The following is a 22,315-nucleotide window of genomic DNA, read 5'->3' as shown; positions in this document are numbered from 1 at the left end:
GCTCAGTGGTTTAAGCCTCTGCCTTCAGCTCAGGTCATGATCTCAGGGTCCTGGGATCGAGTCCCACATCGGGCTCTCTGCTTGGCAGGGAGCCTGCTTCCTCCCTCTTTCTCTGCCTGCCTCTCTGCCTACTTGTGATCTCTCTCTGTCAAATAAATAAAAAAAAAAAAATCTTCAATTATAATGTTTGCTTGTTCAATGATGACCAGAATGATTGTTTAATTAAAGTTGACTTTTAGAAGAATCTGAAAGAACTTAGTGAGAAATTCTGATACTCCTTAACAGTGGCAATATAAAGTCTTTCCTATAAATTGTGTAGGTGACAAAGGATCCAAAGGAACAGAATCACACTGTGACAGATGTTGGGTCAGATAAGATTTACTTATTAGCCAGTAACTCACTTGGGTATACCAGCCTCAAAGCAAAATTCAAACAGTTGCCTCTGCAAAATGACAAAGTACAAACTGGATGCCAAGAAACTTCTGGGTTGCTTATATGTAACTGAAATATGGAATGTTAAGTACACAAATGGTGAAAGACCTCTACATTTCACATAAAGAAATATACACCTATTTAAATCACATTTGTTAGTGTTTGATTTTCTTCCCTGAGTTCTATAACCTGGATTTCATGGACTCTTAGAAGATACATAGATGTGTTAGTAGTATTTCTCAAACTATTGTGGAGGAGTATTTTATTTTCCAATTTATTGTAGATTGACACATTTGCCCCATATATACCTCTCTTTTATTTACATGTTTGTGTGTGTGTGTGTGTGTGTGTGTGATATAGGTCAGTGGAATATTTGAAGCTCCAAGAAGCATTTTATTGGCAATTTTCTGTTTATAAGCACTGGTAGAGACAGGGCTATTGAAATCAGTCCCCACATTTCAGTAGAAATGAGAGAATCTTGGGCAAAGACCAATGGCAGTTCTCAGCTCCCAGAACTTCTAGACAACAGATGGGCTATGTTTATCAAGGCAGATAGAGAGTATGTGATAATAATCAGAAGGATCTGAACACAGCAATAATATATGTGTGATCCATTAGTGTTACACTTCATTTGTGTAAGTGAAAGGACTCTAGTTCTGGCCACGAGAAGCCGCTATGATATAAAAACAACACCTCTCACCCAAGATTCAGATCTAGCATCCCTTGAATTAAAAGGAAGTTGGGTAACTTTGAGGCAGCATAAATCAATCACTTCACAAGTACTTTCTGTGGATTTGCTTCTTACTCTCCTCTAATATACCTACGTTCATTTATCAGAGTAAATGTGCACTGGGCAAAAGAAAATAAGAACTTTCACTTTCTTTTTTAAAAAAGTTATTTATTTATTTCAGCGTAACAGTATTCATTGTTTTTGCACAACACCCAGTGCTCCATGCAATACGTGCCCAAGCCCAGACTGTGAATCAGATCTGGTTCCTGAGATCTCAAGCACCGCAGCCAATCAGGATGAGTGGAGCCTTGCATAATGAGCCGATGAATGTCATTTTAATCTGATTCCATCTCATAGGAAGTATCAAGAGTACATCTTCCTTTCCATGTATACCTGAAATATATATTATCAGCAACTAGATGTATCCCAGCATAACTTTCCATCACTGTGGAGTGCCATACCAAACTTGACAAGATATATCCAAACCCTTGAATATGAGTTGCTAACCTGCTTAAGTCACTGTTATTTTGGTATTTTTTTCTCTTATACTCAAAACTAATATTAGTATATGCTACTTAATATCCTTTCAATTCTTTTTCTAAGTTAAAATATATTTATAATCAAGAAACAGAAATGAGGATATCTACATGATCTCAATCCTCAAAAGTGTCAAGAATTTGGCATTAATATTTTCATTTCATTTTTGTGTGTTAAGAATTTGGGGCTCAAAAGATTAAAAATAATATATAGGCAAGGAAGTATAACTAGAGTTGGAAACCTTAGCTTTTTAATGCTAAAGGCCCTTCTTTTTTTTTTTTAAGATTTTATTTATTTACTTTAGAGAGACAGAGAGAAAGTGAGCAAGTTGGGGGAGGGGCAGAGGCAGGGAATCCTGAAACAGATTCCCTACTGAGCAGGAAGCCCAATATGGGGCTAGATCCCAGGATCCTGAGATCATGACCTGAGCCGAAATCAAGAGTTAACCACTAAACTGACCGACCCATCCAGGTGCCCTTAAAGGCCATTCTTTTGATGTTCATATAATATTACCTCTTAAGGTTTTGTTATCTTATGGTGTCCATTTTCTCTGTAAAATAAAGAATGAGGTGATTTCCTGTGAGTGATAGGGATGGGGCTAAGCTAGTGGAGAGTGATGACAAATATTTGAAAGGGAGAATGAAACAGTCTTGTAACTCTAAGTGTAGCAACCAGTCAGGTAGCTTTGGGCATCCCCTAGTAGCCTGATAGAGATGCAGGTTTCAGGACACTACCTATTGAATCAGAGTACATGTCTAAACATCCCCGGGTAATTGTGTGGACATTAAAGTTTGAGAAGTGCTAGGACAAGGAGGCATATTATCAAACAATACTGAAGGATCAGCTGAAATGGAAACTATACATTTATAAGCAACAATATTAATGTCTAGAAAACCCTGATTGTTGCCTATCCAGAAACCACTGAATGCTTGGTAACAAATCCAAACTCCTACTAAAATACCAGAACCTCACTTTGTCTTTTGCATTTATGTCAATGGCTCATGGCCCAAATCTGACCAGTAAAGCTTAAGGGAAACACAGAGAGGATTTTTCAGAGAGGCTTTCATATTATTCAAATAAATGAATAGGAATAAACTCCTGTGTTCTTGGTCTGAATATTGTTCTATGTGTAATGCATGGAACTGTAGCAGTGATTTTGTGACCTTGGAGGCATAAACCCAAAGACTAAGCCAAGATAACAATCTGATGACTCTTCAGAAGCACAATTCCTTTGGATTTCTTGTACATGAGACAATAAAAACCCTTATTATTTAAAGGATTTTCATTTAATTTTTCCACTCCTTGCAACTAAGAGTTTCCTAAATGAAAGAAAGAAAGGAAGGAAGGAAGGAAGAAAATCAGTTTGTGGTAAAAATCTCAGAGCATTAGGTTAATATAAAGTGAGGCAAATTACTGAATTAATACTTGAAGTTCTATAGGGTAAGTGTGTCTGAGTAAAAGAATTTGAAGGATTAATCAAGTATTTCCCTACTGAGCTGTACCTTGAGGTTGAAGCTGGGTAGGGGTATGACAAAAACCAGGACACTGTTGACGGAATGACCAAAAACAGAAGAACAAAAAATTGCTTCATTGGGAGAAAGCATTAGAGGAGGAAGTTGTTATCAGAAAAAGGATATTAGAACTTAAGATTTCAGAGGTGAAATAATTTCTATCGATGCCTTTGATGTGAATGGGTGAAGTAGAATAGATGTGAAGACCATTGACATTCAGGAAGTCAAAGAAGTATAAAACTAGGCTGTTGGATGAGTGTTTCCTTCACTAGGAAACTCGAACAAACAAATGGCCATTGGATACATTTGAAATTATACTAGATCTTGTGGTTGAGGTAAAAGTCAATGAATATGGGGGACTGAATGGGACATTAGGGAACAACTACATTGAGAAAATTTTCACAAAATTTTCTTTGACCTGGAACTCATAGAGAAATGGGAATTTCTACATAAAGCAATGTAATGGTAGATATGCTTGGCAGAGTGAACAGTATGTGCAAAGTTCATAGACAGGAAAAAACCTTCAGGGAAAGATGGGTTGTCCTATGCTGTCAGAGCAGAAATGAATATAAGTTGGAGCCAGCTTATGAAGAGTCTTAGATGTTACAATATTTTTATATATGTATGTATATAAAAATATATATGTATATATTCTGGTTAACAACTGTTGCTAATGATAGTTTTCTAAGCTTCAGGAATCAAAACCTTTTTTTTTTTTTTTGTAAAAGGGAATATTCTCCATAATACAGATAATACAGATACTACATCCCCTTTCTTTTTGTACTTTATGCATTACCTGGGGCAGTTAGGAAGCAAATAGACCTGACCTAATTACAGTTCTATCTTCTTTGTTTTATGAACCATTCATTTGGCAATGAATAGATGTAGTTTACCTCCCCTGGTTGAATGAAGAGGAGGAAGGATGAGATGAATAAGCATCTTCCCAGACAACGATTCCATGGTCTATCAGTCAGCTTTGCCCCGGCAGTAAAGAACTTCAATGTTGGTGGCTTATGGGAAACAGCATTATTTCTTGCTGTGATTATCTGCCACTCTTGGTCTTCACTGGGCTCTGCTGGGCTTCTTTATGACTTTTAGAACACTGTTGGATGCCATTTTGATCTATTAGCAGGCTTTTCTGAGCTCTGTTGGATTCTGCTGGGCTTAATTTAGTTTCATGTGTCTTTTGGTAGCTACTTTTGGGGATATACCATTATCATGGTGGAAGACCAAAACAAGAGGGCAGCATACAAATCATTCTGTGGTATTTAAAGCCTTTTCTGGTCAGTGTGGTGACCAAAACTCTCTCCTTGGTCAAACTGTAGTCAGAATTTCCTTAGTCTTTTCATAACTAGGCCTCAATCTTATTCTATAAAAACATCAGCTTCTCAGCACAAATGATTCTGTGCTCCCCACCCGCTCCCGACCTAGGAAGCTTGAACAAACACAAGCATAGTTTCTAATAGCTCAAGTTCCCACCCTAGGATGAACCCAGCTCCTCCTAAAATGCTTGCCTGAGAAAACTCAGTCTTGCCAGGAAAATTTATGGTTTGTTCCAGCCCAGACCTGGTGATAAGAAGGGTCCTGAGCCCCCTCTTAGAGTGGTTTTTCGAGAAAGCTTATAATTATAAATCCTTCCTCTGCCTCTTTGAGTAGTCTTCCACCAACCAGAACCATCTCCTCAGGGACCTGAGGGTTGTCTCTTCCTAATGTAAACATTTAAGGAGATAACTCCAGCTCCCAGTCCCTGTGGGAAGGTAAGGGCCTAACTTCATACACTGTTGCCTCCTGTCATAAAGATAGAGAAACTTGTTTCTTCTCCAGTTAAGCACCAATGAACAAACCCAGAGGAGTGGTCACGTTAACCAACTCCCTTCCCACATTTTGTAAGTTTCCACCTGCCTTTCTGCTAATGTCTCTGCCACCCTCCCTCATTGCTCCCACATTCTCTCTTTAAAAAAGTGCAGTCACCTCTGCACAAAGTAGAGTTCAGTTCACATTAGACCCTTTTCCTGATTGCAAGGGTTCAGTACTGAATAAAATCTATCTTCGCCACTTCAGTGTCTGGCTTTATTTATCTTTGACAGTGGCAAATGTCCCATCAGCTCATATGCCAAAGCACATCACACAAGCTCAAAGTCAGTGAAGGTCAGGAAGTATGACAAGGGCAGAGAACAAGCAAACAGATAAATAAATGATAACACATATAGTTTTTTTTAAATAAAAATATGAACTATAGATCCTAGAAAGTGATTTTTCCTATCAGATTTTCGTAAGAGAAATGCTAAAAAATGGTATTTTTGTATATTTTTGACAAAGCATTTTTGTCAAAGTATATTTTCGACTAAGCAAATATAAATAGGAAAAGTTACAGCAATGTTGCTCTCTGAATTGGCAAACGCAAAATTTCCTCAAGGGAACTAAAGCCATAAATTTAAAAACTGTATAACCTTTAATATCAGGAATATGTTATTCATTTTTATTCTTAACTGATGAGTAATGTTCCAATGTTCTTGAAATGGAAGTCAATTAGTTGTACTGCCTTGTTATTATTAAAAATGTGTATTTGATAGTGAAAAATAGGAAAAGTCATAAAAATTACAGACAAATCAGAAGTCTGGAAGGCATCTAAGATCCCTGCTTCCTGTAAATCTTGTTAAAATCTTTCCACCAGACTTTATTTCCAGTTAACTTAGGAAAATCAAGAAACACTGTGTGATTGCCACTTGATGTGTCTTGTCATATCTTTTACAGTCATTGGGGGGTCCAGAGAGGCATGCCAGGAAAGATAACACCAATTATTTAAGACAGTAGCATATTGAGTGAGATTATTCAACCTTTTAAATTTCAGTCTCACCATGTTCCAATGCACAGGACAAAATGTTCTAGCTGGATGACATTCACAGCCCAGTGTCGACAAATAGTCTCAGAAAATTAAATTTCAGGCTAGCGTTTGTGTCCTTATGTTCTGTGATATTTGACTTGAAGAGAAAATAACTTTGCAATGTCGTGACAAATCTGGAGGGACAGAGGCAACGTATCTTTTCTTTTTTTAAGATTTATTTATTTGTTTGAGAGAGAGAGAGTGTGTGTGCGTGTGTGTGTGTGCGCATGTGAGAGGGGTAGGGGACAGAGGGAGACGGAGAGAGAGAGCCTCAAGCAGGCTCTATACCCAGCGTGGAACCCAACACAGGGCTTGATCCCTTTACCTGAAGTAATCTATCTTAACTTCAAAACAATATCCTTAACATCTTCATCCATTAGTGGGAGGAGTAGTAAATGGACAATTATATTGACGATGGGTAGTTAATGGTGAAACATTCTAAATTACTTTGTCCCATGCATTAAATAATCATCTATTAGGTGGAAAGTTTACTTGCATTTCATGGATGGGGGAATGGAAAGGAAAAGAAAAAAATTAATAAAGTATAGTCCTTGCCCTTCGTGAATTTGTTGGATAGTGAACAGTTCCAGGAATGGATATTAAACATTTATGTGATGTAGCCTGTGATAACAATTATTGCACTGAGTAGAAAATAGCGAAAGAAAGAAGAGGGTGCCTATCTTCAGAATTATGAAAACAAATTACAGATACGAGTGAATCCTGTCAAAACCACATTTAAAGGAAAGCAAATTTATTTAAAAATAAATGGTCCTTATAGAAAATTAGGAAAGATTGTTTTATGTAAATATGATAACAGAGTTACACAAATTGTATAGAAGCCAAATAACCTAAACAATTAAAATAGATTTAAAATAAAACTAATGACAGAAATAACAATATTAACAACTGTAAAAACTCACATTCCCTCAGTATTTGCTCTGTTGCCAGTTATAATGTTAGGCCATTTATATATATTACTCTTCTAATTCTTTTTTATTTTTAGCAAGTAATGACTAATAATTAATGTTTCTTTTAAAAGTTAACCATTTTTAAAGATTCTGGTCTAGTTAACATACTGTGTTATTTTAATTTCAGGTGTACAATATCATGATTCATCAATTCTATACATTACTCAGTGCTCATGATGATAAGTGCACTCTTCATCCCCCTCACCTATTTTACCCATCCCTCCCACCCACATCCCTCTGGTGTTCTCTGTAATTTTAGAGTCTGTTTCTTGGTTTGCCTCTCCTCTCCCTTACCTTTCCAAGTTTGTTCGTTTTGTTTCTTAAATTCTTCAGATGAGTGAAATCCTATAGTATTTGTCTTTCTCTGACTGATTTATTTTGCCTGGCATTACTCTTTCGATTCATCTATGTTGTTGCAAATGGCAAGATTTCATAGGTTTTTATACAAATACCACATCTTCTTTATCCATTCATCTATCAATGAACCCTGGCTCTTGTAAATAATTCTGCAGTAAACATAGGGATGCACATATCTTTTCAAATTAGTGTTTTTGTACTTTTTGGCTAAGAACCCAATAGTGGAATTGCTGGATCAGATGGTAGTTCTAATTTTAATATTTTGGGGAAGCTCCATACTGTTTTTCATAGTAGCTGCACCAGTTTGCATTTCCACCAACAGTGCATGAATGTTCTTTTTTCTCCTCATCCTCATCAAGACTTGCTTCTTGTGTTTTTGATTTTAGGCATGCTGACAGTTGTGAAATGATATCTCCTTGTGATTTTGATTTGCATTTCCCTGACGATGAGTAATGGTGAGTATCTTTTCATGTGTCAGTTGGTCATCAATATGTCTTCTTTGGAGAAATGTCTGTTCATGTCTTCTGCCGATTTTTTAATTGAATTACTTGGTTTTTGGTGTTGAGTTGTGTAAGTTCTTTATATATTTTAGACATTAATCCTTTATCAAGTATATCATTTGCAAATCTCTTCTCCCATTCAATTCAGTAGGTTATCTTTTAGTTTTTTTGATTGTCTTCACTGTGCAAAATCTTTTCATTTTGATATAATCCCAAAAGTTTATTCATGCTTGTGTTTCCTTGCCTCCATAGATAGATCTAGAAAATGTTGCTATGGCTGATGTCAGAGAGATTACTGTCTGTGTTCTCTTTTGGATTTTTATGGTTTCAGATCAGATCTAGACTTTAACCCATTTTGAGTTTATTTATGTGTATGGTGTAAGAAAGTGGTCCAGTTTTATTCTTTTGAATGTAGCTGTCCAATTTTCCCAACACCATTTGCTGAAGAGACTATGTCTCCCCATTGCATATTCTTGCCTTTTGGTTGAAGATTAATTGACCATATAATTGTGAATTTATTTCAAAGCTCTCTGTTTTGTTCCACTGATCTCTGTGTATGATTTTGTGCCAGTACCACGTTGCTTTGATTACTACAGCTTTGTAGTATCTCTTGATACCTGCGATTGTGATATCTCCAGTTTTATCTTTTTTTTTTTAAGATTTTATTTATTTATTTGACAGAGAGATCACAAGTAGGCAGGGAGGCAGGCAGAGAGAGAGGACGAAGCAGGCTCCCTGCGGAGCAGAGAGCCGGATGCGGGGCTCGATCCCAGGACCCTGAGATCATGACCTGAGCCGAAGGCAGCGGCTTAATCCACTGAGCCACCCAGTGGAGATGGCGCCCCATCTCCAGTTTTATCTTTTTAAGATTGCTTTGGCTATTTGGAGTTTTTGTGGTTCCATACAAATTTTAGGATGAGTCATTCTAGTTCTATAAAAAACGTTGTTGACATTTTGATAGGGATTGCATTAAATCTGTAGATTGTTTTGAGTAATATGGCCATTTTAATAATATTTGTTCTTTCAATCCATTAACATGGAATATCTTTCCCTTTGTGTTGTTTTCAATTTCTCTCATCAATGTTTTATCATTTCAGAGTACAGGTCTTTTACCTCCTTGTTTATTCTTAAGTGTTTTATTATTTTGGGAGAAATTGTAAATGGGTTTGGTTTTTTAGTTTCTCTTTCTGCTACTTCATTACTACTGTATAGAAATTCAATGGATTTCTGTATCCTGATTTTGTATCTTGTGACCTTATTGAATTCATTTATCAATTTTAGTAGTATTTTGGTGGAATCCTTAGGATTTTCTATATATAGCGTCATGTCATCTGCAAATAGTGAAAGTTTTACTTCTTCCCTACTGATTTGGATTTCTTTTTTTTTTTTTTAATTATTATTGTTGTTGTTGTCTGATTGCTATGGTTAGGACTTCTGGTACTATATTGAATAAAAGGGGTGAGAGTGGACATCCTTGTCTTATTCCTGATCTTAGGAGAAAAGCTTCCAGTATTTCACCATTGAGAATATTATTAGCTGTGTGTTTTCAAATATAGCCTTTATTATGTTGAGTATGTTCCTTCTAAACCTAATTTTTAAAGAGCTTTTATCATGAATTGATGTTGTACTTGTCAAGTGTTAGATGGGTTTTGGTTTTGAGGGGTTTTTTGCATCTATTGAAATGATTGTATAGTTTTTATCTTTTCTCTTATTGATGTGATGCATCACAATGATTGATTTATGAATATTGAACCACACTTGTATCTCAAAAATAATTCCCACTTGATTGTGGTAAATGATTTTTTTAAAAGATTTTATTTATTTATTTGACAGAGAGAGAGAGATCACAAGTAGGCAGAAAGGCAGGCAGAGAGAGAGGGGGAAGCATGTTCCTTGTTAATCAGAGTTCCTGATGAGGGGCTCGATCCCAGGACCCTGAGATCATGACCTGAGCTGAAGGCAAAGGCTTAACACACTGAGCCACCCAGGCACCCGATGATAAATGATTTTTTAAATACATTCAGTTTGCTAATAATTTGGGGAGGATTTTTGGACCTCTGTTCATCAGAGATATTGGCCTATAGTTCTCTTTCTCTTTCTCTCTTTCTCTTTTTAAATTGTCTTTACCTGATTTTGGTTTCTGGCCTAATACAATAAGTTTGGAAGCTTTTCTTTCTCTTCCATTTTTTGAATTAGTTTGAGAGGAATAGGTATTAACTCTTCTTTAATTGTTATGTATAATTCACTTTTGAAGCTATCTTCTTGGGACTTCTGTTTGTTAGGAGTTTTTTGATTACTGATTCAATTTCATGATGCTAATTGGTCTGTCCAACTTTTTATTTCTTTTTGGTTCAGTTTTAGAAGGTTATATGTTTCTAGGAATTTATTCATTTCCTCTAGGTTATCCAATTTGTTAGCTTATAATTTTTTAAAATATCCATGTTGGTTGTTATTTCTCTTCTTTTATTTCTGATTTTGTTTGAGTTCTTTCTTTCTCTCTCTCTCTCTCTGTTGAATCTAGCTCAAGTTTTATCAATCTTTGAGATCTTTTCAAAGTTCCAGCTCCTGGTTTCGTTGATCTGTGTTATTGCTTTTTAATTTCAATGTCATTTATTTCTGGTCTAATCTTAGTTATTTCCTTCTTTCTACTGGTTTGGTATTTTCTTTTTCTTGGTCCTTTAGGTGTAAGTTTAGGTAGTTTATTTCAGATTTTTCTTGCTTCTTGAGGTAGGCCTGTCTTGCTATACACTTTCCTTTTACAACAGCTTTTGATGCTGCATCCTGAAGATTGTGAACAACTGTGTGTGTGTTTTTAAAGAATTTATTTATTTGTCAGAGAAAGAGAGAGAGCATAAGCAGAGAGAGCAGCAGGCAGAGGTAGGCTTGTCTTGCTATACACTTTCCTTTTACAACAGCTTTTGCTGCGTCCCAAAGATTTTGAACAATTGCACTTTTTTTTTTAAGAATGTATTTATTTGTCAGAGAAAGAGAGAGAGCATAAGCAGAGAGAGTGGTAGGCAGAGGAAGAATCAGGCTTTCCACTGACCAAGGAGACTGATGCAGGACTTGATCCCAGAACTCTGGCAGACGCTTAACTGACTGAGATACCCAGGTATCCCTGAACCATTGTGTTTTCATTTTCATTTGTTTCCATATATTTTTTAAATTCTTCTTTGATTTCTTGTTTGACTCTTTCTTTGTTTAGCAGCATGTTATTTAACTTCCATGTATTTGTGTTCCTTCCAGATTTTTCTGGTAGTTGATTTGAAGTTTCATGGCATTGTGGTCAGAAAAGATGCATGGTGTGACTTCAGTCTTTTTTAATTTTGTAAGACTTGTTTTGTGGCCCAATATGTGATCTTTTCTGGAGAATGTTCCATATGCACTTGAAAAGAATGTGTATTCTGCTGTTTTAGGATGGAATGTTCTGAATATATCTATTAGATCCATCTGGTCCAAAGTGTCATGAAAAGCCACTGTTTCTTTGCTGATTTTCTGTCTGGATAATCTTTCCATTGATTTAAGTGGGGGTGTTAAAGTTCCCGACTATTATTGTATTACTATCAACTACTTCCTTTATGTTCATTATTAGCTCCCTTGTGTATTTGGGTGCTCCCATGTTGGGTGCATTAAGTATTTATAATTGTTATATCTTCTTCTTGGGTTCTTCCCTTTATGATTATAGAATGTCCTTCTTTGTTTCTTGTTAGAGCTTTTATTTTGTCCAATGGTGGTATTGCTACTTTGGCTTTCTTTTCACTTCCATTTGCATGATAAATGCTTTTCCATCCCTTTATTGTTAACTTGCAAGTGTCCTGAGGTCTGAAGTGAGTCTCTTGTAGGCAGCATACAGGTGGGTCTTTTTTATTACCCATTCCATCACCCTATATCTTTTGATTGGAGCATTTAGTTCATTTCTATTCGAAGTAATTATTGATAGATATGTACTTATTGCCATTTTGTTACTTGTTTTATGGTTAGTTTTACAGCTCTTCTCTGTTCCTTTCTTCTCTTGCTCTATTATTTCATGGTTTGCTAGATTTCTTTAGTGATATCCTTGGATTCTTTTCTCTTTGTTTTTTGCTTATCTATTATTGGTTTTTGATTTATGGTTACCATTCAGTTTATATATAACATCTTATGTATATAGCAGTCTATCTTAAGTTGATGGCCATTTAAGTTTGAACTCATTCTTTATTCCTCCTTCCCCCCCACCCACATTTCAGATATGTGGTATATATATTTACATATATTTTATTTTGTGAATACTTTGACTGATTTTTATAGATTCACTTAATTTTACTGCTTTTGTGCTTCCTACTTTTCTCACTTCTGCATATGGTCTTTCCTTCCCACTCAAAGAGCCCTTTCTAATATTCCTTGCAGGGCTGGTTTAGTGGTGATGAATTCCTTTAACTTTTGCTTGTCTGAGAAACTTTATCTCTCCTTTTGTTCTGAATAACAGCCTCTCTGGATAGAATATTCTTGATTGCAAGTTTTTTTCCTTTCAGCACTTTGAATATATCATGCCACTCTCTTCTGGCCTGCCAAGGTATTGCTGAGAAATCAGCTGATAAGCTTATGAGGTTTCCCTTGTTTATAACTATTTTATTTTCTCTTGCTCCCTTTAAAATTATGTTTATAACTACTTTTGCCATTTTAATTACTATATGTCCTGGTGTGGACCTGACTGAGTTGATTTTTTGGCTTGATTTCTGTGCCCCCTGGATCTAGATTTCTGTTTCCTTTCTCAGACTTGGGAAGTTTCAGTTATTATTTCTTCAAATACATTTTCTGTCCCCCTTTTTTCTCCCCTCTCCTTCTGGGATCCCTATGATACAAATGTTATTACTCTTGATGGTGTTACTGAGTTCTCTGCATCTATTTTTATTTCTTATCATTATTTTTTCTTTCTTCTGTTCAGCTTGATTGCTTTCCATGGCTCTGTCTTCCAGGTCCTGATCCTTTGTCCTGCTTCCTCTACTCTACTATTTGTTCTGTGTAGTGTATTTTTAATTACAGTTATTGAGTTCTTCTCTGATTGGTTCTTTTTTATGTTTTCTATCTCATTGTTTAGGATGTCACTAACATCATCCACTCTTTTCTAAAGTCCAGTGAGTATCTTTATGACCATTACTTTAAATTCTCTATCAGGCATATTACTTATCACCTTTTAATTTAGTTCGCTTGCTGTGATTTTGGTCTGGTCTTTCATTTGGGACATATTCCTCTGTCTCCTCATTTTGTCTAACTCTTTCTGTCTGTTTCTATGTGTTGGGAAAGTCAGCTACATCTCCTGCTCTTGAAAGTAGTGGCCTCTTGAAGAAGATGACCTGTAGTGCCCTGCAGTGCAATGTCCCCCATTCATCAGAATCTAGCACTTCTAAGGTGTCTCCTATGTGTGCTGTGTTCACCCTACTGTTGTGGCTGAGCTGTGTTTGCTTTCAGTCCAGTAATCTGCAATAACTCTCTTTGCCTATTGTGGGATGAGTTTGATCTCTGTGTTGATAGTGGGCCAGACTAGGGCTGCTTTGGGCTTGAGTTGATTCAGACTAGGTGTTTGCCAGAGATGCAGTAGCATGGAAATGCAGGTCACTTCCCCTGTGTTGTCTCCTGAGAAGTTTTGTTGGTATGTGGGGCCTGCAGTCTAAACAGATGTTTGCCCCTAGTCCACCACTGGAGCTGCAGTGGAACTGGTGTATGTGGTTATCTTCTTTTCTCCCTGGGGTGAAAGTCACTTCGGAGTGGTGCTGACTCTTGTCTGACTGCTTGCACATGACAGGCTTTTGGCACAGATTTGGATAGGCTCTAGCCAGTGGCTTGTTGGATGGGGCAGATGTGCAGGAGAACATGGGAACATGATGCATGGTGCCAGCAAGGTCCATGCTGGTCTGCTCCAGGAGACCTGCAGCTACCTGGGAAAATTACTTCCAAGGCCACCCAGTTTGGAGGGTGTGGGTCCACAGGAAACTTGGGAGGTCAGTTGCATGGTGCCTTCAAAGTCTATGCTTGGTCCACTCCAGGAGGGTACCTTCGCCTGCCTGGGAAAATTCCATTCAAGGCTAGCCAGGTTGTTGGAGATGGATCTGCTGAAGTGTGCAGGGGTAGGGTTGGAGAGTATTGGCACTGAGCTGGTTCCCACAGACGTTCAAGTATCTAGGCTTGGGGGGGAAGTAGAGGAAGGAAATGGCACCTTTCAGCTCTTTTGTTCTTGGAGAAGTCTGCCTATATAATCCTGCCTATCCAATACATGCTCTGAGATTACTAAATTAATCTCCTTCCCATATGCCCTAAGTGTTTTTCAGACTGCTGCTTCTGTGCTGTATCTCAACATGGCTGTTTTGTTATGTTGTTTCTTCCAAGGTGGGAATTCAGTTTCCTGTGGCCCTTCACTTTCACAGAAATGAACCCACTGATTTTTAAAGTTCCAATTGCTAAGCCCTTCTGATAGTAAGAACTCGTAAAACCAAGCCAAATGTTATGGGGATTTGTCTTCCCTGTTTGGGTCCCCCATGCTTGGGATGACATATATGGGGGTCTACTCCTCCCCCTCTTCACATTTGTTGTGTCTCTCTCTCCTGTGGACAGTCCAGTGGGTCCATTTAGCTTCTGACTGTGTCTCTACCCTTCTTACCCTCTTTGATGTTGCCTCTTTCTCTACATTTAACTTTGGAGAGTCTGTTCACTTCCTTGTTTATTTACACTGATGTGTGTGTTAACCTAATTGTATCTGCGGAACAAAGTGAATTTAGGTTCCTCTTATTTTACCATCTTCCCTGAGCTTTCCTACTCTTTTAATGCTTTAAACTGCCCTATGGATTTAGTGCTATTATTATTACCATTTCACTGGTGGTAAAAACTAAGGCTTGGCATGATCCAGTAACTTCCCCAAGTTTATAAGTATTAAGTAAGTGGAACAAAATTTTGAGTCTGATTCCAGAGTTCATGTTAAATACCTGAAGAATTAGCTGGGACACTTTTCCTAGTAAGAAGTAAAAGGTCTCCATTTATGTGATCATAATATTATAATACTTCACAAACAACCAAATAGAATACTATAGGTTTTTGTTTTCTCTATGCAAACAAAACAAAAGAATAAACCAAAAAATTAAAAATTTGATTGGTCCCAAGACAATAATTCTTTGTGATGGTCCATGTCATCTTAGGGAAAATTAAATGAAGATGAGATTTTCTTTAGACAACTAGTGGGAGTGAATAAGATGAGATTCTCTTTAGATAATTGAGTAAAAGGGACATGGCTTTTTTAAAAAAAGGTGAAACAAGCTTGTTCTGTGATCTTTCTTGCTAAGAAGAATTTATTTATGAGTGTCACTTTGCTCCATTGGGATTCTGTCATCTAAGGGTTAAGTTTGATTTCTCCCTGATATTGTATGGAGTTTATAAGGGGTAAATAATCCTGAGCCAAGGCATTTGGAAAATAAATGTGAGATTGTACAAGCTGTATGCTATGACATTACTGCCACTCCAAATTCCCTGAGTGGGTATGATGTGTTGGTGAACTTTTATTGTCTTCTCAGGAGAACTAGTCATGGAAAAGCATTGACAAAATAGATAAAGTCTGGTTTGTGTAGAGAAATTCTAGACTGAGAGCTCCTACTTTCTAGAGAGACCCTTCTACCCAGAGAGTTCACTGTGCTTTGCTGCTTTGTGCTTTGCCCTTTCCCTGATAGATCTATCACCAGAAAGACAGAAAGAATGTTCTAGCTTTCACAGAGATTTTCCCAGGATAAGCCCAGTTCTTGGTACAGTTTCCTGGATGTCGTCTTCTATAACTGTAAATAAATTGGCCCTGTCAGGACACAGAGGAGCCTCAACGAACTCAAGAAGGCCTCCGGAGGCTCTCTGGGGGCAACTATTATTATAATTTCAGTAACATTATGGTTTTAAAATGGTTAGATTAAATGATTTTTTTAAGTCTCACTAGCTCTAACATTCTATGAATAAATAGAGTTTGTGGGCAGGGCTGGAAATATGCTCATCACATTTCTCTGGGAAAATGCATTACAAATCCAAATAGACTCAATTAATGGACCTCTGGAACATGGTTCATTAAAGTTGGGAACAGACTATCTGGGAAAGAAACATATAGGCTTTGGAGGAGAATATATTGTGTCCATGTTTGGCAAAGCTCAGAGGCACTTTGTTACTCCAAATGCTGAAATAAGCATGGGTCCCATTTGTTGGGGCTGAGAGAGCTCCTGAATGCTTTGACCGACTTAGGTGATGGCTTATTTTTTCTCTAACTTGAACCTCCTAGATGGCTGTCTTATTGTTGCAATGACTGTATTCACTCACAAAGAGAGTTATAAAAATAATAGAAACTGGAAAACTGGCTTCATGAGAAAGGACTTAAATAATTTCTCTTATTAAGTATATGATGCTATGAAGTAACTTCAAACATTCTTATTGAACTTGAAAGGACATTGTATAGGTAGATATATAGATAAAGCATATTTTGTACGAAAAGTGAGGACACACATTCAGCTAAACATGAATATTCTCAAAGGCAAACTAGGAAATAATTTTTATTACCCTTTAAAGTCTGAGAACCATATGAGTGTGGAATTTATGATCTACCTTTGTATTTATTTCCTAAATTTGGGAAATGAGAGTGTGAAATCAGTGGTCTAAAAACTAAGAATAACACCAAATCTGGTTATGAAAAACAAGAGCTTTAAATGATGAAGAACCGCAGATTCTCCTTTTAAACTTTTTGGGAGTAAATCCCACTCCCCTCTTCCTCTTCTTCCTTCTCAAATATTATAAGTTGCTAATAGGTGAGGAGAGTCAGATCCCAAAAGTGAAGACAGACAGTATGTGTTATGAGACAGTGATGTCCTGGAACCTAAGAATCTTTAATACTGTTAATAAAATTTTTGAAATTGAGATGGGGAGAGCTCCCAGCATGGCCAGAAGATTAACCAGTCTCAGAGATAGACTATGATACCAGTAATGTGATGAGCTAATAGTAAGAATGCAGTTGAAAAACCCAGCATCATACAATGTATGGTCAATATCCATTAAATGTCCAGCAAGTGAAAGATTCTTTACAACAGGGATTCTTAATTGGGATTGCAAGTAGATGTGGTCATACACCCTGGGGAATAGATTATTCAGAATCATGAATCATTTAGAGGATCATTTTTACACCCTGTACTGAACTTCAGAAATCCCAATATACAACTAGGGCTGTGTTTTGATTTTTCTGTCCTCCCTCTCCCCTGTCTCCACATTAAAACAGTAATAATCCTGCGTGTTGGGATGGGAAAAAGAAATTCTGACAACTAGTGACTAATATGGAGAAAGAATGTATTTGAGAAGAATAGTTGCTGAAAACAAACTGGTTGGAAAGATTTCCTTTTCTAGATATAAAACTTTGGTCACTCTGGTATCTCTAAAACCTAGTTTCTACATGCACACCCTCATCCTAATTTCTTTGTGTTTGTTTGTTTCTTGTTTTGTTTTGTTTGTTGTTGTTGCTTTGAGTATGTAACTAAGGTAACCGTTGAATTTTCCCAGTCCTGGGATCATAATATGACCCTTGATGAAATTTTTATTAATTATCAGAATTTATTCTGTCTTGAGGTTCTTTAGATCTGTCCACTGGCAATTCAGAGTAGATAATTTTTTAAGTAAATCTCTCCTCTACCAAACAAAATACTTTTTTAAAAAAAAGATTTTATTTATTTACTTGACAGAGAGAGATCACAAGTAGGCAGAGAGGCAGGCAGAGAGAGAGGGGAAGCAGGCTCCCCGCTTGAGTAGAGAGCCTGATGTGGGGCTAGATCCCAGGACCCTGGGATCATGACCTGAGCCAAAGGCAGAGGCTTTAACCCACTGAGCCACCCAGGCACCCCAGACAAAATACTTTTAATAAGAACCATGAAGTTCAGTAAACAATACTAGAGACCAGAAAAGATAATGGCAATTCTTGGTTATTGTACTTCATATATATATTAAGTATATTTAATTATGCCAGCAAAATAGATAAAAATAAATAATACAGAAAGGGAAAATAATGGGCTAATATTTTTAATTATATCGGTGCTCTTTTTGGAATAAGAAATAAACACTTTTAACCACATTTTGGCCTGTCACAATAATGAATAATAGCATTACAATATCTGTTTCAATCCCTCACTTCTAAAAAATTGAAATGACTTTGTAGACATTATTTTTCTTTGCACATTTATGTTCAATAAACAGCATAGTCAAATTTTTCATTGATATTTATTTGTTCATAACTCATCAAAAGCAATTTTTATGAATTTTAATTTAAAATATTTCTTTCACATGCAGCAAGTCATACAAATTGTCAGAAAATTAAGAGTTTTTAAAACTTTATTTTTTAGTACAATTTTAGATTTATAGGAAAATATGAATATGGCACAAAGAGTTGCCTTGTACCCACACCCAATTTCCCCTATTAAAATCACACATTAGAATGATATATTTATTACAGCTAATGAACTGATATATACATTATTATTAACTAAACCCCATACTTTATTCAAATTTCATTAGTGTATTTTTTTTAACCTAATGTCCTTTTCTGTTAGGAAAAAACTATAAACATAAGAATGTTAGGAAGAGATCCAAAAAAAATTCCATTTCATAATAAATTCAGGAAATTGCAAAACTATCATGTCTGTTTGAGCCAATTCTAACAACTTTCAAATGATATATTCACTAAAAAATTATAATTTCTGTGTATTGCCTGGGAAAGCTTGAGATCACTTCTGATATAATGTATTTGTACTTTTGAACAGTTAATTTGAAATAAATAATGACACTCCAGTGATTATCAAATTAAAGAAATAGAAATTGAGTTCTTAGTCTTGAGATGACCACATGACCCCAAGTCTGTGCGTGTTGAAGGCTGTTGGTTTAACTGGGATTTCTCCAAATTAACTCCCATATAGAACACAATGCTTATTCAAAGATAAGTATTAGACATGTGCCAATTTGTAGCTTACTTATATATTATTAAATTTCAACAGTCTTTTGTTGTTAAGATTTAGCACTTAGACCAAAAACAAAAAGTTGTGGTTTTTTTCAAGGTTAAGTATTGTGTCTTTTATGTTGTTTAAAAGCAGGCATTCAGTTTATTTATTAATATCTTTAAATCTTCTGCGGAAAATCCCTGGCCCTCTTACTGACTGCACCCACCACTCCGTACTTAGCAACTCACTGGGTACATCAATTCCCACAGCACAGAGATGCAAATCTCCACTTCCTTCAACAGTTTTCATAAGAAATCTGTTTACTCTAATCTAAGCAAGAATTTCACAAGCTTTCCCCCCAGGTTTATTGAAGTATAATTGACAAATAACATTGTAAGATATTTAAAGTGTATAATGTAATGGTCTGATATAGGTAAACAATGTGAAAGAGTCCCCCCATTATGTTTAATAACATCCCACATCTCACATATTTACCTTTTTTTGAGAACATTTAAGTTCTATTCCATTAACAGATTTCAGTTAGAAGATAACGGTGTCAAATATAGTCACCATGTTTTACATGAGACCTCAGACCTTACTCATCTTACAGCTGTCCATTTGTAGCCTTTTACAAACTTCTTATCTACCAACGTTCGGTCCCTGGCAAATGCTTGTCTCTTCTGTTTCTCTGACTTGACTCCCCCACCCCTCCATTCTACATGAAAGTGATACCACGTAGTTCTCTCTTGGCTTATTTCACTTAGCATAATGCCTTTCAGGTTGATCTTTGTTGTTGCTAATAACAGGATTTCCTTCTTTTTCAAGGTGTTGATATTCTACTGTCAAGTTTTTAAAAAATGTGCTGATGACGTGGTGTGTTAAGGTCAGGCTCACACGGTTTAGTCTTCTGTTGTCTTGGCTGACACCCATCTTTCTCCTTCCCCTCAGAAGCAACACATAAACTGCTCCTGCTTTTGTCACTGCATGCTCTCCTAAGTGTCTTACCACTTGCTTTTCTCCAGCATGGCCAAGATGATCAATGACATTTTAAATGTCAATTCTCCCATTAAAGAAATTCCCATACGGACTGGCAACAGAAAGGCACATATCTGTTTCTTTGCATAAATGATCAGGCCATATATAATTTTTTTCAAAGAGTAATTATTTTTCCCCATAGAAGTCTAATTTCTAGAATGTTATGTATCAGTAGTTGTCATCAGTCAAGTTTGTGATTTTTACGTAGAAAAATGTCAATACTAAGAAGTGAAATGATTTCTCCCTCCTTTCGAGACTTGATTGTAAACCTAATTCTATAGCTTGTCTCACGTGCTTAAAAATCATCTTACTTAAAGCACTATCATGGGTTTAACCCCTTTATTCACATTTTAGGAAAAGCAAAGGAAAAGCAGACATTCTTTTAGAAAGTATTTACATATTTATAAGCAATTATTAATAAATGCTTGGCTGTTTTCTCCTTTTGACTGAATTACATAACTTTAATGTGTCAAACTTGCCCTCCTGCTTATCATTTCCCAAAACTTTAATCATTCCTCTTGCTCTTTTCTTAGTCTTCCTGCATTTACCTTTATTTGTATTTATTTGATTAACTGCAATTAAATAGTAATAATATACACAAATATTTTAATGTTTTGGCTGCTTATAATGTTCAGTAAATGCATTTAATCTGGATCACATTGAATTAGTAGGTTCTAATTCAATATAAGTCCTTTAAGTGTCTTCCATGCTCCCATTTTGGTTATTTCCCTTATACAACCTATTTCCTGTTTTTGCTGGATACAGGGCAGGGTGTTTTCTATTTTTGTTTTTAATTTTATTGTTCCCCAAGGCTTCCGTAACTGTGGTTTTTTTGGGTAGGCAACATCTTGCCTGTGAATATTTAAGGCATGACTAAAGTATACCCACACAGCACTTGACTTATTAAATGAGATTTTTTAAAATGAAATATTTGGTTAATAGGTAACAAAGACAGTTTATAATAAATCACTCCATAGCCTACTATCTAGAATTTTCTCAATGGAATTTAATTCCAGAAATAATCTCTTTTCATATTTGTTATTTAACTTATCACATTGTGGATCTCAAAGGTTGTTGATGTTAGCGATTGAAATGCAATACTCAAGGAAGGAGGTAAATAATGTTACCTGAATGCATTTGATAGCTTCCTACTTTACACAAAACACTTTATTATATTCTACCAACTGTCATAATATAATAATTCCAATTTAGAGATGAGCAAATTAGGATTTATCGATGATCAAAAGCTTGGCCATGGTGGAATGAATAAGTGGTAGTGTTCTTTTCACCTTCTGTTCAAAATAACTTTTTCCCGATTTTTGCAAAGCCCATAAGTTCAGAGACTTTAATTTGTTGATATGTTTTGGTTCCCAGTTTTTAAGAGAATAATGTGTAAAATATTGTTGTCAAAAGGCTTTTCATATGAAACCAGCTCTATGGAAAGTTTTGCCCCTTTCCCTTATTCACTCTTATGATAGGGATGACTGTAACAATATGTTCTTTCTAGATGGCCTTCTTACAACTTCACTTTGACACTGCCTCCATCAAGGAGTGGGGTCTATATTCTGTGCACTGGAATCTGGTTGTCAGTGATAATAACACTTCGTGATTTTTCTGTGCCAAATCATAAAAGGTGATTTTTCTGACGAGTTCTTTTGGGACATTTGCTCAATTCAGTCACCATTCTGTTAGGAAACTCAAGCAGCTTGCAGAGGTCCATATCAAGAGACTCCAAAGGTCAAGTCATAACTACACATGACTAAACTCCCAGCCAATAGCCACCCCCAACTTGCCAGCCATGAAAGGGAGCCATCTTGGAAGTGACGCTGTAGTCCCTAGTTGAGTTGATGTCCCATGGAGCAGAAGACAGTCTTCCACACAGACCCCTGTGGAATTCCACCCCTGGTGGAATTAAAGATATGAAAGCTAAATACTGCTGTATTTTTAAGCCACTAAGTTGCCTGGTGATTTGTTGTTCAGCAGTAAATAAATAAAACAAATGTCAATTATTCTTTATGATTCATGGAATCATATTCATGGAAAACTTCTAAAAATCAGTTTCATTGCACTACAGTTCTGAAAGTTTCCTTCCCTTAAATGAACTTAGACCTAATATGATTAAAAAAAAAACCAAAAAACAAAAAGCAAAAACAACAACAACAAAAAAACTCCAAAAGTTTCTCAACTCCAGGCTTGCATAAATCCAAAATCATTTTTGTTTTATAGTTTTGTACTTACCCCGCTCTATTAAACAAACTTGATTGTCTGTTTAGAAAAGAAACATTCAGCAAAAAAAAAAAATTATTTTCTCTGGACTTACTGCAATAGTATGAATAGGGAAAGTAAGCTTTGCACTAGTTCACATTTTAATAAAAATCTATTTGAACCTCAGACTAT

The sequence above is a fragment of the Meles meles genome, chromosome 3 (assembly GCF_922984935.1).
Source record: "Meles meles chromosome 3, mMelMel3.1 paternal haplotype, whole genome shotgun sequence".
NCBI lineage: Eukaryota > Metazoa > Chordata > Mammalia > Carnivora > Mustelidae > Meles > Meles meles.
The sequence above is the reverse complement of the archived record's forward strand: the minus strand, read 5'-3'. Positions refer to the sequence as shown.